Here is a 21,685-nt window from a genome sequence, read left to right as displayed (position 1 = left end):
ACCACTTCTGAAAAAAGTGAAGAATGAGTAAGGACAGGGAAAAAACTGAAAATGAAAATTCAATATTGTAAAATAATTCTTATTTCTACAAATGCAAAAAGAGTACTAGACACCATGCTTGTAAATAAAGCCACAGGGACGGGGGGAGGAAAAGAGGGTCACTAGGGCCAGTGACCTCCACAAAGAATGAACAAGTCAGTTGTAAACATTATCTGTCCAGTTCACAAACCTTCTTCAGTCTCTGTTTACAAGCTTAAGAAAAACATTTTAGGCAAAGCTTTAAAAGAACCTGGAGGACTGTACAAAAATGCCAAGAATTGGATTAATTGGCATAATGCAAGGTGGCTGGGCACAGCTGGGGAAAGTGTCAGTGTAGGGAGAATCCCCACCAAGTAAGACTGTCTGTGCAATTAGCTATCTGAACTCTAACCCTTCCAGAATAATTAATGAATAACAGAGGGGATCAAGACAAAGACACAAAGTGATTTGGTGGGTGCTAGCAAGTAATACATCAAAGAATGCTGGTAATTGGCCCTGTGGCTTTCATTCTTTGCCCTATTTCTTTCAATTCATTGACTCAAAATAATGGGTTCAGGTTCATTATCAACAGGTTTTAGCTGCAAGAGCACAACACTTCAACAAAGCTATGATTGTAGCAGTGCTGGTGGCTAAGCAAAAGTTGTAGAGTGTAGCACACTCCCTTGAAAGGGAAAGTAGCAGCATAGTCACCGGCTTTGTCTTACATGAAACTGTTGGTATTCACGAATTTGCTCCGAGTTTTCTAAGACTTGGTGTCCGCCGAGGTTACAATGCTGGAATACAGTTGGTATGGGCAGGTATGTATAACTCCACTTCAAACGCTATTGTAGTGGCAGCATCTATATTCTGTTCCTTCAGCCGTAAGAAATGAAATAGAATTCCTGACATCATGTGTCACATGTACTTGACATTATTTGCATACTAGTGGAGACAGTTTAGAGACTTTTCTCTCTCTATTTTGGTGGCATTGCAGTAAAGGGAAAATTTATTCTTTTGAATACATAAAATATATTTCTGATCTGCAAAATTTTACTTGAGGGTTTTGTTTTGTTTTTTGGCTTTTTTTCTCTCTGAAATCAGAAATGGAATATCCACTCTTCTGTTTGTTTCTAGTGTAAATGTTGTTGTAAAACATTCATATAACTGTTGAGGAGATAATTAATTAGAATGGCTTTTGATAAAGAACAGAAGAAGAAGAAGCAGGATATTACAGCAGTCATCTTCAAAGCGTGAATGATGTGTATTTTTTTCTCTGCTGTCATTTTGCCATTGTCATTTTTCGCTAGTAAATATTGTTATTTTCTAACTATTGTAGTAAATACAGTTGCATTTATGGTTAAAATCTGTATGGCTATCTGTATGACTATAGCTAAAAATTGCCCATTTGATGTAGTATTTGAGAAATGTGAGAAGTGGTTTAAATTTATGAGCTTGTTTATAAGCAAAAATGGGTGTAAAATTATTTTTCTTCTTGGTTAATGGTGTTATTCTAAATTTAGGTTCCTAGCAAACACACAAAGTGGTGTAAGTGTTTTAAATAGCAAACTGTGCTCCTTATTCTCATATAATATATAGCAATATAAAAACTTCCCATTTCCTTTGACAGTCTGTGAGGAGGTAGCTGCTGGTGCAACTATTTTCTGTCTAAGTCTTACAGATCAGATTCTGATCTCCATTATACCACTGTTGATCTGAAAGAGCTTGAGTGAACTTTATGCAGAATTTCATTTCAAGACAACTACATTTTATGATTGTGAAATCATACAATAGAATATTGAGTAATTATAAAGCTAGATAAAAAGTTTCTGATACAACCTGTCGTATTTCATTTTTATTTTAGTCATATTTCAGAGAATAGCAACTATGTATTAAATATTCAAATGCATATATGAATTACCAGTGTATAAATGCAGCTATAAATACAATTATGCGATGCATGACCAACAGCCTCAACCCTATAAGTGCAGTCATACTGAAATAATGAAATTGAAATAATGATGTCACTGATCTGTGTGTAGCTGTTTTTGTTGTTGTCTTCTATTGCAGCTGTTCCTCCATCAGAACACATGCCTTATCAATAGCTTTACTTGTGCTGTAGGCAAAAGTACTGCAGTTTTGGAAAGGCTTTATTTGTGTGTATTCTAAACTGAACAGCTATCTTCTGATAAATTCTAAGCAACATTTCTTAGAATTTTAAGATTTTAAATGTTTGTTTTAAAACACTGCTTAACACTGGGAGCAGTGCTCCAAGCCTGGTGTGACAAGGCTGTTAGTCAGAACGTTTGCTCTCTGCTCTTTGTGATTCCAAGTGGTTTCGGCAGAGGTTTCTTGTGAAAATCTCAGCATGACTTAGATGATATATGAAACACTTTGAGAGTATTTCAGAATTGTTAAGTTCAAAATGTAGTTCTTTCTGAGGCTTTTCATAGCACTGAGGAAGTCTTTTCCATTTGTTCACACCAGGACATGAATGCCATGAATATATATATATTCACAATAATAACTTCAGGATGGCAAATAAAGAGTAAACTGTGATTTTTAGTCTTGCCACCGTTATATGTTGTTAAAATAAATATTTAAAAACCACTTGTATTGTGAAGAGCCATGCTCCAAGTGCCATCTGTCACATATATATTTCAAGATCCTGAGTTGACAAAATACTGATTGATCTTGTCTCAGAGGTTCTTACACTTTTTCAGAAAGTTGCTCCTCTTTTTGTATAATTTTGCCTTCAAGTGAATAACAAGACTTTGGGAGAGAAGGAAAATCGTTATTAAAAATACACACAGACTTGATCAAAATAACTTTGATGGTTAGAATGATGAATACAGTCATTCTCTTCCTTTGACAGATTTTTTTGTCTGAGATTTGAGAGCACCAATATTGATTTAGAAAGCTCTGCCACTCAATTTTAAGTGAAATGTAAAACTTCTCCATTTTCTCACCTACCAGCCTCCATAAAAAAAGGAGGTGCTCTTGCAGGGAAAAGTGTTATTCTCAGTTCAGATATCACAACACGTTTATGATGTGGGGCTTAACTAAACAGCTCCCCTTTATGTGACTAGGAAAGACAGACTATCTTTATTTAGGGTTGGAGTTTTCACTGTAGCAGCTGGATAAGTCTGGATCCTAGGCCAGACTGTGGGACCTCTACCCCTTTGAGGGCATTCTTTCCATCAGGTACCCTCTGCTTTTCTACTCTCTGATGGAAGTAGTAGTTTGACAACAGTAGAAGCCTATTCCCCACTCTCTCTCTCCTGCAAGTAATGGCACTCCAGAGGAATGGTAGAAAGCTGCATGTGATTGTGCAGCAGACTGGATCCTTTTGGACCAAAGAAAATTTCCCTGAAACACTCAGGGATCTTCTCGTGATTATCAAAATTACTTTTATGCACTAAAAATGGATTTTGTCTGGTAGCAGAACTAACTGTAAATGGGAAATGAGGAGGAAGAGGGGCCGAGGGACAGTTGTATCTCTCAAACATGCTCAGTTCCTGTCTTTAAGTGAGAACAGGAACAACTTGAGACTTTTAAGGACGTTTAGCGGTTCAGAATTAAAATATAACTCATTGCATTGCTTTCTAATAGAGAGTGCACAAAGCCTGCAAAAGAGAAGGGAGTCTTGGTTGCTGAAGGTCAGCTCGTGTTTCAAAGGCTGACCTCCTTTGAAAAGGGTCTCTCTGCCTAGTGTTCCCATAGGAAGGGACCCAGGGGCTGGATTCATGCTGGCCTGCGGTCAGGGAAGAGCTGAGCTTCCGTTCAAATCACTGTTCCCTGAAAGAAAAAGCATTTCAGTGCAACCTTAGGTGTCTTTGACTAAGATCCAGATACTTTCTGAAGCAGGGTCTTCATTTGGCTGATATTATGTGCTTGAAAATCTCAAAGGCTGTAAACTTTGCAAAATCCGAATTAGTCTTTGCTGTAATTTTTTTATCTTAACTTGGTATGGTTTCATTTGGCCTGATATCTACTGCACAATGCCTTACAGGAACTATCAGCAAAATATGGGCTGAAATGGTCTAGGAGAGAAAATAATTTTTTTTTTCTCAAATTTTTAGGTATCAGAAAGGGAAAAACATAGGATGTCAGTAACTAGACTCAGGGAGAATCTGTGTTTCTAAGCTTTATTCCTAAACTTTCATATACCAAATTTATTACCAAGTCTTCCAAAGATAACAATATTCACCATGACAAAGCCCTCTGAGTTTAATAGGTGAAAGGTTTATATAGTAGGAAAATAATATGATAATGGTATTTAAATTTAATTATTTCTCTAAAAGTGATTAAAGGAAATGTTCATAGTTTTGGGAGGGAGCTGACTTCTGTGATCAATAATGTTTGTACCCCCTTGCAAAGTGTGTTATTTATACAAAAGAATAAGAAATCATGTCTAGATGTTAGGGAAAAGAATGGCAGGATGTGAAAGGGCACAAGGAAGATGAAAAAAGAATCCTGACCAGCCACTTCTCGTGGAAATTATTGAGGTGGAGGACAGAAACAGGGAAGAGCTGAGCTGAATGTTTTAGATATTATATCTAAGCTAACATGTCTTGCCCAGCCAAGAAGAGTGTGACTAACCCATCTCTCCCCTCTCCCCTAGGGCCAGGCCTTCAATTTTTTGTGCCCTTTGCCTCCTGGTCTCTGCCATGATGGCTTTTATATCACTTGCCAGAATTTTTCTGGCTGGAAGTTCAAACGAGTTTTCTCATGAAAAAAAAATAAACTTCTGTGAATGTTGTCTTGTTTGTAGACCTTTGAATCCATCTAAGATTTTCAAGTGCTCTGTGGGGAGCTAGGCTGTCCCTGTCAGGAGTAGAGCTCAGGGGAAGGCAAGTGCATGTCCTACTATCTCTTTTTAAGTTTTGCAATGCTGTGAGGATAGCAGTGACATCTTCAGCACTTAAGAAGGCATCTCTGTTTCAATGCCCAAGTGTTTTATCTGTCTGAAGTTTTTGTCCCTGAAAAACTTTTGGTATATTGGATCTCTTCCTTGCTTGCCTGATATCAGAAGCACTATTAACTTTTCCCAGTATTGTTGCTAAAAATTGTAAACTGCTGTTTGAACCCCTGCCTCCTTGCATTTGGTTTTGTGCAATGCAATAAAAACTTGTTTGTGAGAAATTTCAAAGTATTTTTGTAGCTTTCAAGTAAGTAGAGAACAATTAAACCAGGAAAATGCCATGTTAATTGTAGCTCATTTGTCATTACTGGTGTCCTCCAATACTTGCCTCTCATGAAGGGTTAGATGAATCCTTTAATATTACACTGAGAATAATACAGTGTGTGAAAAAATGCATGTTCCCCAAACAAAATTTGTGGATGAAGCTCCCACCTTTGAAAGTATTTGAATATGAAGATTCAAATATGTCCATAGCACTTACAGCAGTGTTAAAACTAGGCTTTAAAGAGGTGAACATACCTCCTTTAAGGCTGTAATATATACCTACTACTGTAAGGATAATAATTAAAAAAAAAAATCTTAGGGGTCTTAGCGTGATTTCTAGTGATTCCTAATTTGGAGGAATTAATTGCATTATATGAGGCTATCCTGACCACAGAATTTTTTAATCTCAATCTGAGGTAATCACGTCTTCAACACAACATAGACCTGAGTTCTCCTATTAAATAAAGAAAGCCTTGATCCATATTCAAGTTCTTTTCTTGAGTCTCCTTGCTGTGATGAAAGTGTTATCTCATCTTGTATTAATTTTGTCTAGATATGTATATATTATGAATATTATTATGCTATAGCTTCTGGGGAAGGTTTCCTCATATATTTTTGAGAATTTTAAACTGTTAAAGTAATACTCAAACCTTCCACCTCTCTGCAAAAAAATGTGTTTGTGAGAAGAGGGTGGTTTTATGCAAGCTTTGTCCTGTCTATAACAGCCTTTGAAAATCAAATAGAGAAGCAAATTTCTAGTGGTTCCTTAAGAAGCAAACTTTGTCCCCACCCTTCATGGGAAGGGAAGTGGGGGCTGTGAAACCCCCGTGCTTGCTTCTCTTGGCATTACTGACCTCCAGCTGTGTGGTCATGTCTGCCACCCGTGCTATGGCTGAGGAGCTCGGGTGAGTACTGGGAGAGACAACTATTTGCTTCTAGGGATTATTCTACTTCTTAGTGTTGGGGAAAACCAGCTAGCAGGAAGTAACCTGGATTCAGGGACTGCAGGAGAGGATGCAGGACCTTGCAGTGGTGGTGGCAGCTCTGAGGAGGGCCCGAGAATCTCTTCAAGCCTGGCAGGCAGCACCAGGCTGTTGAGCGAGTGCGTGTGAGAGCAGCAACTGCACAACAGGGCTCAACTGTGTAGTCATTAACAATCAATTTTAATGCTTGTATTTTAATTGCCATTGAAGCTGCAGTATATTTTTGTGGAAGGAACTGGTTGGTTAAAAAGCTATTTCAATGCCTTCTCTATTCAGACCACATTACAATTAAAATATTGTACTTCTATAGCCATAGTGTTGCTCCACAGCTAATGGGGTTTATGTTAGACCATTAACTTAATAAACTGCTTTCTGAGGAGAAAAGAAGATTTGATTTCACTGTTCTATAAAATTAAACTTGTACTACAGAAAAGAGTAAATGATTTTTACTGCTTATTTACACAGATCTTCTGTGGAGTTCAGTGGAAGCTTTGCCGATTAATTCAGAGCAAGACTCTATTCAAACAATATTCGCATGACAGCACATTTTTTCACTGTTCAGTTTACTGCTTTCACTGATCCATTTTATATTTGATTATTAAATAATTTTTAGAACTATAGTGACTTTAATGATGGCATGTACAGATGTTAAGTCCATGTTTATGGATGTATAGACAGCTATATTCATTCACAACTAAACTCTCCACCATAAAAACTCGATGTTAAGTACAGGTGATTTGTCCTCAAGGGAAAGGAAAATAAAACCCAGTGATCTAAAAAAACCCTAATAATGGCCCTCTGTCCTCCTAACCTATAATTACAATTTGGTATCTAAAGAATTTAATGATATTTGGTCTTTTTGCCTCCACAGCCATGGACAAATCTCTCAAATTTGGATGTCCAATATGTAAATGAATTTTCAAAGCCTGAGAGTGATTTAAGAGCATGGTCCTTGATAAGATCAGTGGAGACTGACATTCTTTAGTCACTTTTGTGGTTCTCACAAGAATATCCTGAATATATACTTTCATATCAAAGTCAGTATGCTCCCTGAAATGCTGAGCAGTGCAACTGATTTTTGGAGAGCTATACATAAAGATATTCTGGCACTACCGTGGCAACTTACAGGATTAAGTACTAATTTAGATGCCTAATTTTAAATCAAGGTTAACTTAAATATTCCACAGTTATTTATCTCAAATAATAAAATAAAGCTGCTTCTAGTTAGCTCATCTTATCTGTATCATTTTAAAGGATTGACATATGAGCTGAGCCAGTTGTTGTGGACAAGCAAGATGTAACACAGACCAATTCACCTGCCTATTTTAGACATAATCAGGACACAATTCCTAATTTATTTTAAAATACAAAACTTGCATGAATTTGTAAGAAAGAAACATAGCAAAAAAAAAAAAGTAAAAGAAAAGTAAAAAGTAACAATGCTATATTTGAATCCATTGTTTCTCTTCATGTTGACATGCTACCTGTTCCCCAAGGTCAGGAACACCCAACACCTCTGCTGAGGGGGAGGTGACAAATGTGACCAGGAGCTGTGAGGAATAACACTTGCTGACTAGAAACACACTTCCATACTCTCCAGGGTAACTGTTGGGTGAATGCTGGGGTGAGGGTATACATAATTGTAAATGTAATGTGTTTAAGGAAACAAAGGTGTAAATCAGGTTGGTAAAAGGCAAAATTTCCCTTGAGCTGTGTGTTTTCCTGGTGTGTTTTGTTTTAATCCACCACTCTAAGCTGCTTCACTTTGATAGAGTTGTCCTGCCAGTACATGAGACAGTGAATGTTCCCAAACAGTTGTTTTCCCTGCACCAAAAGCTACAGGAGCACCGCGAGGATCCTTTGGCAAAAAGGTGTAGTAGGGTTGTGCTGCGAAGCTACCTTGGAGCAGTAAGCGAGGAGCAAGTGAGCAGGGATACAGGATTTGTCTCACAGTCATTCTTTTACTTTGGGAAGCTTCTTGGAACTGTACCAGTACTGTACCAGTACTGTACCAGTACGTTGCCCATCTAGATGATATGTAAGCAGGGCTGGTCAATATTGTGGTTACATCTGCCTGTCACTGGCCTTGTTCCAATGGGACAGATTCTGCTGAGCTGTGAAAGCACAGGCCTACAGGCTGTTGTCAGCACAAGACTGGGAACTGAACAAACTCTTTTCTGCAAGCAATAATTATACCATGGTTCAGTAAAGGAGCACTTGCAAAGCCCAGTGGAGTGAAGCACAAAATAACCTTACTGATCAAACAGCCGTACCCGTTGGGATCTATTAACTTTTCATCTTGGCAGAGACTATATAGGTGTGTTCAAAACCTGTTGGTTTGATGTTTATTTCAGGAAAAGTTAAGCTAGGATAGGGGAAGCTGCTTCTTAAGTGTCAGGCTAGACATCTTGTAGGAGGTACTAATTGTTTTCCCCAGTTTCACATGATGTTTCAAAGCCTCACTTCTTCAGAGAATGTTCAATCGAGTGGTTTGCCTTTCCATAAGTGGGATCCCCCTCTTCAACTCCCTGCAATGGCTGGATTATCTTTAGGGGATGAAGTGAAATATTGTAGTGCAAAATAATTTTCCCCTTTTTTGGGTGTTTAATGACTTGTGACATTGAAATGAAGAGTAATTCTGTTCAATTAATGTAAGTCCAACCAAACTCAAATAAAACTTTACTTAGAGATTTATTAAGTCTAAATGGCTACACAAGCTGTGTTAGAGGCACTTCATCTTCCAAAAGGATCCAGTCCCTCAGTCATTGCATGGGAATACACCCTCACTGTCCTAAGATAAAATTCTTCATCATATATCTTGGATCAATTTTAATTGTGTGTTACTGATTTTGTCATACTCCTCTGAACTTCCTTCTTGAGTCAGTCTTAAGCAACAGCTGAAGGTTTGGGATGGGGAAGGGCTTTTCTGGAAAAGGAAGAGCAGGACATTTTGCAAGATAATCAGGCCTTCAAAAAAACCCCAAGAAAAACCAAAACAAACTTTCGGTTTGTTTTACAACCAATTTCAGACACTGTTTAAGGGAAGTAGGGAGCCAAACACAATTCCACTGTGAACCAGTTCAGCAATAGATTTTACCACATATGCTTTCAGTTGTACTGATATGAAAATGCCCAGGATATGAAAATAAACAGGAAAATTTGGATTTTTTCTGATTATTATATGAACTGATCATGACAGCACTGTAAGTGTAAATTCAGAATCTCTACCACATAATTTGTGGATTGAAAATGTGGAAATATCTTTGATATCACTTCACACTTTTCACATCTTCCATTCTGTTAACAACATAACAACCCTTTCTCTTCACAAATTCCATAAATGTAATCAATATGTCTGAGAACCATGAAATATTATTTTATAATTTCTGCTGTTTTTTGCAGAAATGCAATAGCTTTAGCAGCATTATGAACAATATGTAAATGTAAATACAAGCTGTCAGTGGACTATACTGACAGTATTCAACATGAAATGTGTTTCACACTGGGGGGAAAAAGAAGGGAGTGCAGAAATAATATGAGAATAGATTGAAAACCAGGAAGTTCATCACCTGACAGAAATATGAATGAGATGGCAGACTTAAAAGATGAGAGCTAGGACTGATGTGGTGAATGAAATAAAAAACAAAGATGTTAGTAAAATTTATAAACATCTGTAGTCCAGATGTTTACTTACACAAAATTTAACCTGTGAATCAAATACATGTTACCTCCCTGTTCTAAACTGAATCTTCTAATAAAAGAAGTCAATCTTCTTTTTAATTTCAATGTTCCTAAATCTTCAGTCTCTGGGCTTGACATCTATTTTAAAAAAAGGACTAAAAATAGGAAAGTGAAGTATAATGACTTTGAGCAATAACAGCATGACTCAGACTACTTTTTCTTAGAGTCCACTGTTATCTCAAACTAAGGATGGACTCTGTTCAGTTTTAGTTTCTAATACTAAGCTATCGTTCTGGCAGAACTTCGGTAAAGACAGGCGCAATTTTTGTTGTATAAATTATGATGCCATAGAAACTTTAATTAAAGAGGTGCAGATACTCAGCTGCTATATCTCACTATTTAATGAAATGAGTTATAATATGTCATGATCTCAGCCAATGTGACCAGCATACAAAAAAAGGGTGGTCATTTACCTTACTCATATGAGATAATTCCAGAACCATACAATTTGTAGCTCAACAGCATTAATATATGTAACGATGACAAAACAAAACCTTTCCACTGCAGTGTGGGAAATTTTCAAGTTCTTTTCCCAGAAATGTTTCAGGACCTTTGGGGTAACATAATTCCTGCTGCTGATATCTGGTCACTCAAGACCCCCTCAAGTAGTAATGTCTTGAGGTGGGTGAAGCTGACACACAGTGAGAGTTTCCTGTTCTCTTTAGGGAACTACAGACAACTGATATTGACTCTGCACATGCCTGTCTAATGTCTCTGGGGTGCTTTCTGCTCCCCCTCACAGTGGATGATCTGGTTGCTGTTCAGGGCACCCATGAGCTGTTCAACAGCTGGAAAAAAATTGATTTTTCTGAAAATGAGCCCTGAGAACAGACAGAGCCAAAATATTGTCTTTCTCCTCCTAGGAATAAAGAATTTTGAGAGAGCCTGTGCTCCCACAGGTAAAGGAAGTGCATGTGTTACCTTAGTGCCTACAGATGTTTGATGAGGTCTGCAGCTTCTCTTACCTTACAGTGAAGTCTTCGAAAACAGATGTCCAACCAGTTATAAGCACCAACAAGAATTTATCTTATCTTTATAGTTGCTAACATAATAACATGTTAAAATACTCCTACTTTTTAAACCAAACTTAATTAATCAAAGCTATCTTTTTCTTTGATGCACATGAATCCTGTTGTTTCTGCAAAATGCTCAAAGGGTTAAATTAAAGATGAAATAGAACACAGAAACATGCAGGATAACCTCCCCCTCCTTCAAATCATATTTAAATGATAAAAAGCCTTTCCACAGGGTTAAAGTCAAATTGTAGATTTCCTGTTATATTTAATAATGTAACTTCTTCATACATAATGATAAAACTTTATTCTTGTAAATTCAATTTTTGGAATTACCATAATTACTTATGTCAGAAAATAATTGAAACAATTTATTTTCTGTTTGTTTGAATATTGCTTAAGCTGACTATTTTTTATGCACAAACATTTTTCTATCAGTTTTTTTCAAAGGACTTTATGTTTAAAGATCTTTTGAGTTAATTCCAGTGGTTCATTATTTTTCTCCACATTGTTATTTCTGAATTCATACTATTTCAATTTGATTTTATTTTGAGCTATGTTACATTTTTTATGTTAGCAAACTGTGCCAGAACCTGCCAAAAAACATGCATGTCAGCGAGGACAGGAATGATTTAATATCTGTAAAATGTCAACAAATTTATTAAATGAAATTCAATAAGATAGCTTCAAATATATACTTATTTAGCAGCTACTGAAAGCCTGGGTGCACCATTGTTGTTTTGCTCATTTTTGTCACATAGTACAAGGAGAAGCATCAAGGAAATAAAAAATATCATATAAATATTGTTATTCAAGTTTTTTGAGCTTCACTTAATATGCATATAGATGTGCAGAATTTGTGCAAGTGAGGGATATTCATAACTGAATGTTATGAAATGTTAAAGTAAAATGAATTCAGAGAACTCTTATTTAGAACTTCCTATTTTACCACTACTAACTTTTGGTTAGAATAAAAAATTAAATTAAATATTTGAATGCTCTAAATGTCTATCGTGTTTGCTCTGTGCTCAGGGACAGAGCTCTCCTTTGCAAAACAGGAAGGTGAGGAAAAGGAGTAGCAGATATCTTCAAGTTAGGCACTGCCTGATCAGCTGTAAGACAACTACATCCATTTATGTATGCAAATTAAGAATTCCCTCATCTAAAAATGAAAATCACTTTTTGCAGGGAAAGTAGACAGAGACAGCTTTTTTGCACATCAGCAACTTATCCACTCCTCTTTCTAGAAGAGGGGAAGCCACACTTAAGTAGGAATCCTTGTGTTCTTTGTATGTTTACCATGCCTCTTAGATACATTTAGAAACCAAAAACTTGTTGATATACTTGTTCTGGGAGTGCAAAACTTCACATAAAATTTTGAATCTAAACTAGTCCATAAATGGGCAATATTAGTTTTTATTTAGTCTCAGCCTTATTGAGTACTATTTTTTCAACATTCCTACATTGAAAGATGCAGGTGTACAAACCTGTGCTGTAGTTTTGAAAATTGTCTACCTATGTTAACCATTATCCAGGAAACCCTACAGTGCAAAGCTGCATAAGGTTGTGGGGACTGTAGAGGTCAGCTCTGCTAATTGAATAACTGGTGTTCCAGGTGGAGCCTGAGGTGGGATGCAGATGTTGTAGTGTCTGTCTGACCTCCTCCCACATCTGTCTCACTTTCATGAGCACAACAATTTTGCACAATATTATTTTTTCTGTTAGAAAAGTTAAGCAGTTGGTACCAGCCTACATAATGTCTGGCTATTATAGTGCCTCCTTTTTTTCATTAAAAAAAGAGCTCTGAATATTCTTAAAAGGTTGACATTATTTCATTAGCTGTTGCTGGTCTACAAGTAAGCCTACTGAAAAGAGTATCATGTTCTCTGCTGGATATCTCCATGAATGTTTCTAAAACATGACTTCCCACAAGCATGGAGGACCATATAGCAAGGCAATTAATAGGCATGGAACGTGTATTCCCAGACTATTTCTGTTCTCTTGTTAGTTCAGAGTTGTATTGATTTTTACATCTTTCATAAATGTGTAAGGACCCAATCAAGCACTCCAAAAGACAGAAATGGGTGTTAAATTTCTCATCCCTTTTGAGTTCCTCAGTTTTAACAAAGAGGTTTTTATATAAAAGGATTTTTTACCAGTATTACAGAAACAAGTTTCAGAATGTATTCCAAAATTAGAATTTCACTATAGGAGCCCCTAATATTCCAGTATATTTAAAAAATCAGGAAATCTGACACGTTGTAGTACAACCGCAAGGTGTTTATAACTATTGGCTGATTATTCCTCCTGGGAAACTTGTGACATGGCACAGAGCCTGAAATTCTCTTCCAAGCTTGCAAAATATATAGTGTGAAGGGCTACTGATGTACCATGGGATTTTAGGAATAATAGGGCTACTGAAGGGTGCAGCTGTATGGATCAAGGAGGTGACAGATACTGGATGCCTGAAAGTAAGTATATGATGGGTTGGAACCACATTCCATTCCTTTCATGTGCTCCACTACTGCTTTGTGTTTCTATAAGGCAATACATAAATAATAATAAACTGCAATGGACAGATTTTGCCTGCTGATATTTTGAAGTATTATAAATGGGTAGAGAACTTATGATGAGTGTTGAAGTGCAAAAATCATCCTGTATTGCACTCACAAAAGTATGAGAAAGGGAGGTCCATAAATCCCTGCTGTTGTGAGCATTCGTCAGTCTGGATATCTAATGCATATAAGCAAATATTCTGATTTTCCCATGAACTTCAGTTATGCTTTCAAGAATAATAACTAATTCCTGAATTTTAGCCTCTTACCCCAGAAAAACCTTCTGGTATCTGGCTATACAGGCACTGCTGCCAGCCTCAAATACACCCTAACTCTGTCACATCCTATAATGAAAAAGAGACTGTCCTTATTAAAAGAAAATAAAAATAACACAGTGAAGATGAATCATCAGATTGTTTTTTTAATTATATAATTTTCAGTAAAACTCCAGCAGTTGAGGTTTGTGCTTTCCAAGTCCCTACGATAATTTTTATCCACTGCTTTTCACCTCCATGTAGACTAGCATCTGTCTGTGAACTTTCAGCCTACAGATCCATAGAATGAGTTGCAAGAGCTGCAAATCAATAGAAATAGCTGCTTAGCACCCTATCCAGAGCAACTCACTCATGGCACATCACTGGGGGGGTCAAGCAGACATGCAGAGGGAGTTTAGGGATGCTGATCATTTGTTAGCTATTCCTGGTTTTTGACCAGGGGTTCAAGGATACTTAGAAAACGTAACTGTGGTTATGATGATCCAGCAGGAGTAATTTGCCAGAACTAGACCTAGAACATTTTTTACATGGACATAAACTAAATGGACAAGGAAACTCCTCTTATTGAGGAAATTATTTGTTCTCCTGTCTCCCTGTATATTGTCTTGCTGCTGTTGCTGCTATGAAGGGAAGGCTTAATCCTAAATTCTTGATACTGTGAGTCAGATTAGGCTTTTAAAATACATACATTCATACACAGTTGCATATATATCTATGTATGTAATAGTGTGCACACACACACGCATAGAACTAGGGTTTAATCTTAGTGTCTGAACTAGCTGTGCAGGAACTCTCAGTTATTTTAGTTGCAAAACTTGTGAATGTTTGCTATCTATCAATGCACTAAGCATTTTTGCATAGTAATGGCAGCATTATTGAAATATTAGGAGCATTTGATGGGCCTGCTGGGACCAAAAGCTGCGGTGTTGGGTGCTGGACTTATCTAGGACTTGAAGCTGACTACTACCGCAAGGATTGTAAGTGGAGTCATATCTTCCTGGGGTAGATTCATAGCATACATTTTTTCCTACAGTAGGCTGAAAAACATATGAATTAGAACAAAACAGGCAGCTGTTCTCCACACAGAGGTTAGGGGTCAAGGTGAGGCTATAATTTATTTGTGGAATTTATCATGTGGTGGTGCTACTTGTGTAAACAAAGCTTTTAAATTTAAGTTGTAGAGTAAAGCAGGAAAAAAAGAACAACATTTCCCTAGTAAGTGAAGCCAACTTAGAGACTCTTGAAACATTTTTGGGAAACAATTAACAGAAAGGTTTTTTATGGACATGCTGCACCATTTCATAACAGACTTGTTTTGAGCTACTAGAACTACAGAGAACAAGAGCTACACTTCTTTTTCATTAGGCCAAGTCCCAGTATCTTGTTTCACAGCTCTCGTAGAGGTACAAAAATGAAAGGGAATAAAAAGCCCAAAATACGTTTTTTGTGTGTGTTGAAGATGCTGGCTTTGAAAAATATAAGAAGTGTAACTTGTCATCAGGTGTAAGTGGGCTTGGCTGCCTGTGGTTCCACTGCAGCTGCATTAAATGACACAACCTAAAGACCCATGTATAAATATTCTTTTTTCTCTCATAGTTTTGAAAAGAAACCCACTGATAAACTCTTTCTTTTAAAACAAAGAATGCATGTAAAAATGTGTCCTCTATATTCATCAGACATACTGCTGAATTTGATAGACCTATCATTTGTACGCTACGTATATTGTTGCTTTAATGCATTCTCTCACTACTTTGATAAAAGCCTTAAGATGTTGCCACTAGTCCTTTGATGTTTCCTTCTGATGTTACAGTACCTTTTTTTTCTTCTCTTCCAAAAAATCTGTTTTGCATAAACATGAACAGACAAGACATTTCTAGTTAAGGATAGAAACATCAAGTTCTATCAATAAAAAGATAAAATGAGAAGCTATATCTAGAGTTTTATATACTCTTTTGAAGCCCTTATAGATGAAAATTTCTAAATATATTAGAGAAAATATAATATTTCATTAGTTAAAGAAGAAAAACTAATCTTGGCTGCCATAAATTTTCTTGTGAAGTAACAATTAATTTTCTAATAAACTGGAAAAATAAATCTTACAGTGGCAAGAAAGTATTTTACTGTCTGTTCTTGTCTATAAACTAACAATTTCTTAACAGGGATTTATAGTTTATTATCCAAGAGAAAAGACGGAATTTTTATATTTAGCCTCAAAGTCTTACATTGTATTGTTAAAAATAAAGTTGCTTAATCTGTTTGGTTTTTTCTACTGCAAATAAGTAAGGCATTATTATTATTATTGGTGGTGGTAGTAATAGTAGTAGAAGAAGAAATGTATCAATTCAAGATCCCAGTGAAGAGGTGGTGACATTGTCCCAAGGGGACTGGAATAATTGTTGCCCTCAGAATTTTCCAAGATGAAAAAGATATACTAATAGTGATAAATAGACACTGTTGTTCAAACTTATCAAGGAAAATAGATTCAAAGTCTTGCACAAGGCTGTACAGGGAAGATGTAGCAAGGGCAGGGAACACAGCATTCTTGAGTGCCAATCCACTGTAATTTAAATTACTGGCAAGTATTGTGGAAAGAGTGATTTTCCTGTGAATGGCATGATTGTTTTGCTGCATTCAAGAAGAACCTAGTGTAGTGGAGCCACATCATGGTCTGGTGATTAAAAAATGTTAACTCAAGCCAAAAAAGCCAGTTAGTTGTCTTATGTCTTCCAAGACATACATATCGTTTGGCTATTCCAAGTTTCATGTTCAATAGGGATAGAATTTCATGCAAATAGGGATAGTATATTCCTTCTTTTTCACACAAATGAAGCATGGCATACTTCTTAAAGACTTTTTTCATAGCTCACTAATGCAGGATGCTGTGGACAATTACTGATTAAAGCTGCAGTCCTACAAGCAATTGTCCGTATGACTATTTTCCCTGAAATCAGTGAAAGCCCTTCTCAGGATACAATGGAAAACTATAGATAGTTGCAGCATCAGGGGAAGAAAAGTATTAGCAAGGATAAGGACATCTTGAACTTATAAGCAATGATAAAACCAAAACAAACACTTTCACCATCACACCTCCAATGAGATGGATGGAAATAAAATAATTAAAATAAAGGGAAATAATTTCCTTGCTACTTAACAGGGAAATCTGGGAATTGGAAATAAGTGGGTAAAACCCCCCTTCTATTTATCTGTGGAATCAAAAACTATTCAATTATAAAAAGTTCTAGAGGAACAGAAAAATGGACGGAAAAATTGAGAATTAATATTTATTAAATACATTTACTTCTTACCCTTCTACAAATAATTTACTGCTTTTGTGTCCACCTTCTGTGTTCTCTGTGTTGCTAAAGCGAAAGTTCAGACATAGGAGGAAGGAGATGTGGCCCGAGGAGGTCAACATCTGTTGATCACTAGTAGAGAACCACTAAAACCACACCCCATTTTTCATCTGCAATATTCTATATATGCTATTTTAATACTGATTGATTTTACTGTTCAGCTATAAAACAGAATCTGTAATATGTTTCATTTATCAGGCTGTAAACAATCTCTATATGTCAAGGATTATATGTAGATTTCTATTTCCGGTGGCTGTGTAGGACACCTGCTTACCAGCCTTTCTCTTTTGCTTACCCTCCACACATTATCTTCAGAGACAATGTCCAGATCTGAAGCCTACAGTGAAATGATTTAGAATTTTACTCTACAGCAGCCATGAGCACCATGAATCCTTTTAACTTGTCTTGCTTCTGTGCAGACTTTTTTCTCTACCTGTCACATCAAGGGAACCCCAGAGTGCCTTATATCAGACCCCCCAAATGGTGGACTTTAAAAGTAGGTTTAGGAAATTAATATCCATGTTCATCAATCTTCTAAACACTCTTCACTGTATTCTAAATCCTAGGACTACAGGACACCCCATATACTGAAACTGAGATCTGCAAAGAGGAATCAAGATTAAAAATGTTAACTGGAATTTTCTGTGACTCTTAATGACTCCTCAGCCAAAAAAAATATAAAAATTTGCAGGTCCCTTACTGCTCAGTATTTGAAGTATAGTTAGTAAAAAAATTAATTTCTGCCCAGGACTTCTCTTCCATGAGACACTATTCCCGTCCAACCCACAGTAGTTTTTACACAGTGGACACACACCTTTCACACTTTAACATAAAAACTGTTTCAAGAAAGTTTCTGTGTGCATCCTCTTAACAGTGAAACCATGCTGCTGGTACTGTCTTCTTGTTTGTGAAATAGGCTGAAATTTACTTTAATGAAGCAATAAAAGCTTTAAATTATTTACCTGCCTATCCTCTGTCTGTCCAAAATTTACCACCTTGAAGAAAAGCTTAGCAACAAAAAACCTACATATTGTTTGGATCCATAAGATGATCAAAACTCCTGCTGGGAGTATGACTGTTTCTTATTTTGCTGCTAGTCTTTTGTATGATTCCCAGCTCATGCTGGCAAAGAACTTTCTGGCTGATATACTCCTGTGGTGTCTTGAGCTTCATATCTAACATCATGACACTTTGTTCTGTAAAAATACACAGAAGTCTTCTCTGCTCCAGTTTTCCTTTAATTCTGTTAAGGCTTGTTTAAGTTTTCATTATGATGACAGACTAATCTGTCTTTTCCTTTACAGTTGCTGTGGTTTAACCCCAGCAGGCAACTAAATACCACACAGCTGCTTGCTCACTTCTCCTTCCCCTTCCTCTCCACCCAGTGATGTGAAGGGGAGAAAAATCAGGAAGAAAAGAAAAAAAAATACAACTCATGGGTTGACATAAAGAAATTTAATAATTGAAGCAAATAAAAGATAATAACCATAACAAGGACGACAGTTCTGATACTACTTCTAATAATTGTCGTAGAAAGGAGAGGGAGAGAGGGAGATAAACAAGTGATGCACAATACAGTTTCTCATCACCTGCTCAATGATGTTGTCTCTGAGCCACAACTGGCTCTCCCCTGCAGGTAAATCTTCCCTTATTTATATTACATTAAGGAGTTGTTGGTTAGAGATGGGAAGAGCAATACTGGGCATGTTGTTTTGTGGTGAGGAATATTCTTTTGGCCATTTAATGTCAGCTGTCCTGGCCATACTCCCTCCCAGCTTCTTGGGCAACTCCTCACTTGCAGAGCACGAGTCACTGAAAAGTCCCTGACTTACAGTAGCTACAACTTAGGAACAATATCTGTGTATTATCAACATTATCCTCATACTTAACCCAACACACAGCACTGTACCAGCTACTGAGAAGAAAATTATCTCAGCCAGGACTTTAGTTTTATTCTACTTGTTTTCTTTTCAAGGGCTTTTCTTTCCCCTCAAGTGTTACAGTTACGAATAGAGGGAGACCCAAAATGCCCTCTAAGTAGGAAGTGATCTTAATGTTTTTCCTATTGCTTTGTATTCTGATAGCTTTCTTTTCAAGGCCCATTTTTTAATGCTTACTTTATCAGCTTAATCTAGATCATCTACATTTTCTATTTTTAATTTGTCATAGTGTTTTCCTCTTTTGAAATTGTACTAAACCCAGTTCTTGTTTTGTGGCTACTCATCCTGTGTCAGCATATCCTCTTCTTCCAGCTACTCTGAACTTTGCCTCAAAGCTTTCCAGTAAATAGAAGGATAATGCCATCTGCAAATCTGAGGTGACTTGAGTATTCTTTGTTGATACTGTGGTTAGTTTCTCATTCAAGGTTTACAGTGACTTTACCAGGGAAAAGGGGCTTGCTGACATAAATGAAAAAGACGTTTTCATTTACCTTGTTAAATGTAAATTTCCACTGAACTGCACTCTAAATATTTTTGAAGAGAGAAAATCTACAATAATTTAAAATTTTCAGAAGTGAATATGAATGTTCAGTACTCTCCATGAAAATCTTGCTTCAAGAATTGAAAATGTAGGTTAAATTAGCTTGGCTGGAGACTCAGAGATTAATGTGACAAGCTAAATTCTTCGGCTGAAAATCCAGCCACGAAGCGGGACGGCATCAATTTTGCACTTCAAGTAGTGGGATTTTGTAATCTTTAGAGGAGGATACTCCTGCCTAATGAAGAGATCATCCTGACTAACTGTAGGCTGTGCACTCATGCATGTGTGGTCAAAGAAGGAGGAAAAAGGAAAGAAAATCTCAGAGATCAGCACAGCTATAGTCTGAAACCATGTTTACCTATGCTGTACTTTGTGTTAATTTTCTGTAAGAAAGCCTTCCTCCCATTGACAAGCACTTATCCATCTGTTAATTCAGTGGGAGAGTCCTGAGGGCCACTAATGTAAGGATAAATCTGGACTTGAGTGAGAAAAATAAGAGCATTACCAAAATTTAATTGTCTTAGGTATATGCTCTGCATCCAGCTAACAGAAGTGTGATGAGCCTGAGTAAATCTCAGTGAACTGTGTTGTTAAACTACTTTGAGACAGTGCTGAATAAACTGTGATTGTGAACTGGGTTGAGAATAACCCTAGTGTTTTATGTTGAAGATAATTATCTCATTCCAGACAACAATAATAACAAAAAACTACAATAGGAAGAGTTCTGTGTCACAAACCATTTAGGCATTGTGGTCTTTTGAATGGCAACAGTGATGACAGAATGACAAAAAAAAGATTGAAGGAAACTACTAACACAGCCATACTGTTACGCTATTGATTTCTTATGGCACATACTGTTCAGTTAATAACGCATTTAAGACACAGATAAGAAGTTTATTTCCTTAAATGTTCCATATCACTTATTCTTTAGCTGAAATTCCAGCCAGAGTTAAGGAAATGCCCTTATGAATAGTTTCTTCTTTCTTCCCCTCCAACCGACTGGATATAGATAGACATGCATTATTCATGGCCAGATTTGTACTAGTCTTTTCTTGTTTGCCCTTCTGTGTTTGGGTACCCAGGCTCTGGGGCAGTGCTGTTGTGTAGAGGTGATAAAACTGATAGAAGTCCAGGCACTGCAGGTAGGTGATGATGCTGACCAATCAATAATTCTGTGTTTTTAGCTTTCTGATGGAAATAAGGCTAACTGATTCATACTTTATTCTGCACATGTGATGGAATCACTGTTTTATCTGCCAGCTTCTTAAGCTAGACCACAGAGACTAGCATTTGCCTTCTCTCTGTAACATGGCCTAGCCATTATGCAGCAAAACGCTAATTAACTCACTTGATAATTAAATAAATTTGTTAATACTGATAAACACCCTTACTGAATCATAGCGTTAACATTCACAGTACACCATTTTGTTGCAGCACAAACCAAAGACTGTGACGTTTTCCTGCTGAAAGTTCTGTGGAAAAATACTAGAGGATTCTTTAAAATACCTATTGTTATTAAATATTCTTTCTTTCAATCAAAAGTACTTCACACAGATACATAGATATCACAATAATTTTTCTAGGCAACCCTAACAACTTCTTTTTAAGTTGAACATTCCTTTCCACATTAGGATCGTTTAATTTGAAAGACTTGTTCTGTACAATACAGCTTATAAATAATGCTCTTAATAATGGCTTACCAGTAGAAAGCTTTAATTCCATATTCACACAGAACTCTCATTTAAACTAAGTGGGAGTTTCTCTTGATTAATCCCAGTAAAATCAATCATCTTTTGTTAATTAATGTTTTTATTTAGTGGCTATTAGGTGGAAACTGTTAAGTAGTTTGAGCTTAGCCTAATATCACTCCTACAACTCCAATTCTATAGTGTCTAGTGAGTGCAAAAAGGTTTGTTGTACCTAAATTGAGACGGAAATTCTGCAGAGTACAACTCTAATACTGAAGAACATGTGCTTGTTTCTGCTAGGCTGACTTTTGATTCTATTTATGGTGGTTTTTCAGCAGTTCTGGTTCTAAGTTTTTTTTAAAGGCTGATTTCAGAATGTTAAGGCTGAATTTT

The 21,685-nt window shown here is 36.6% G+C and overlaps 1 protein-coding gene across 1 annotated transcript in view; it reads left to right on the top strand.

Moving 5' to 3' along the window:
* Positions 1 to 6,070: 6,070 nt before the first annotated feature.
* LOC131592458 (transcription factor EC-like) overlaps positions 6,071 to 21,685 on the top strand; it is a 63,434-nt gene continuing 47,819 nt past the window's right edge. The window contains exon 1 of the mRNA XM_058863983.1: positions 6,071 to 6,108. The gene's annotated coding sequence lies outside the window, so the exon portion shown is untranslated. The remainder of the gene's footprint in view (positions 6,109 to 21,685) is intronic.

The sequence above is a fragment of the Poecile atricapillus genome, chromosome W, assembly GCF_030490865.1.
Source record: "Poecile atricapillus isolate bPoeAtr1 chromosome W, bPoeAtr1.hap1, whole genome shotgun sequence".
In the NCBI taxonomy this organism is placed as follows: Eukaryota; Metazoa; Chordata; class Aves; order Passeriformes; family Paridae; genus Poecile; species Poecile atricapillus.
The sequence above is the reverse complement of the archived record's forward strand: the minus strand, read 5'-3'. Positions and strand labels throughout refer to the sequence as shown.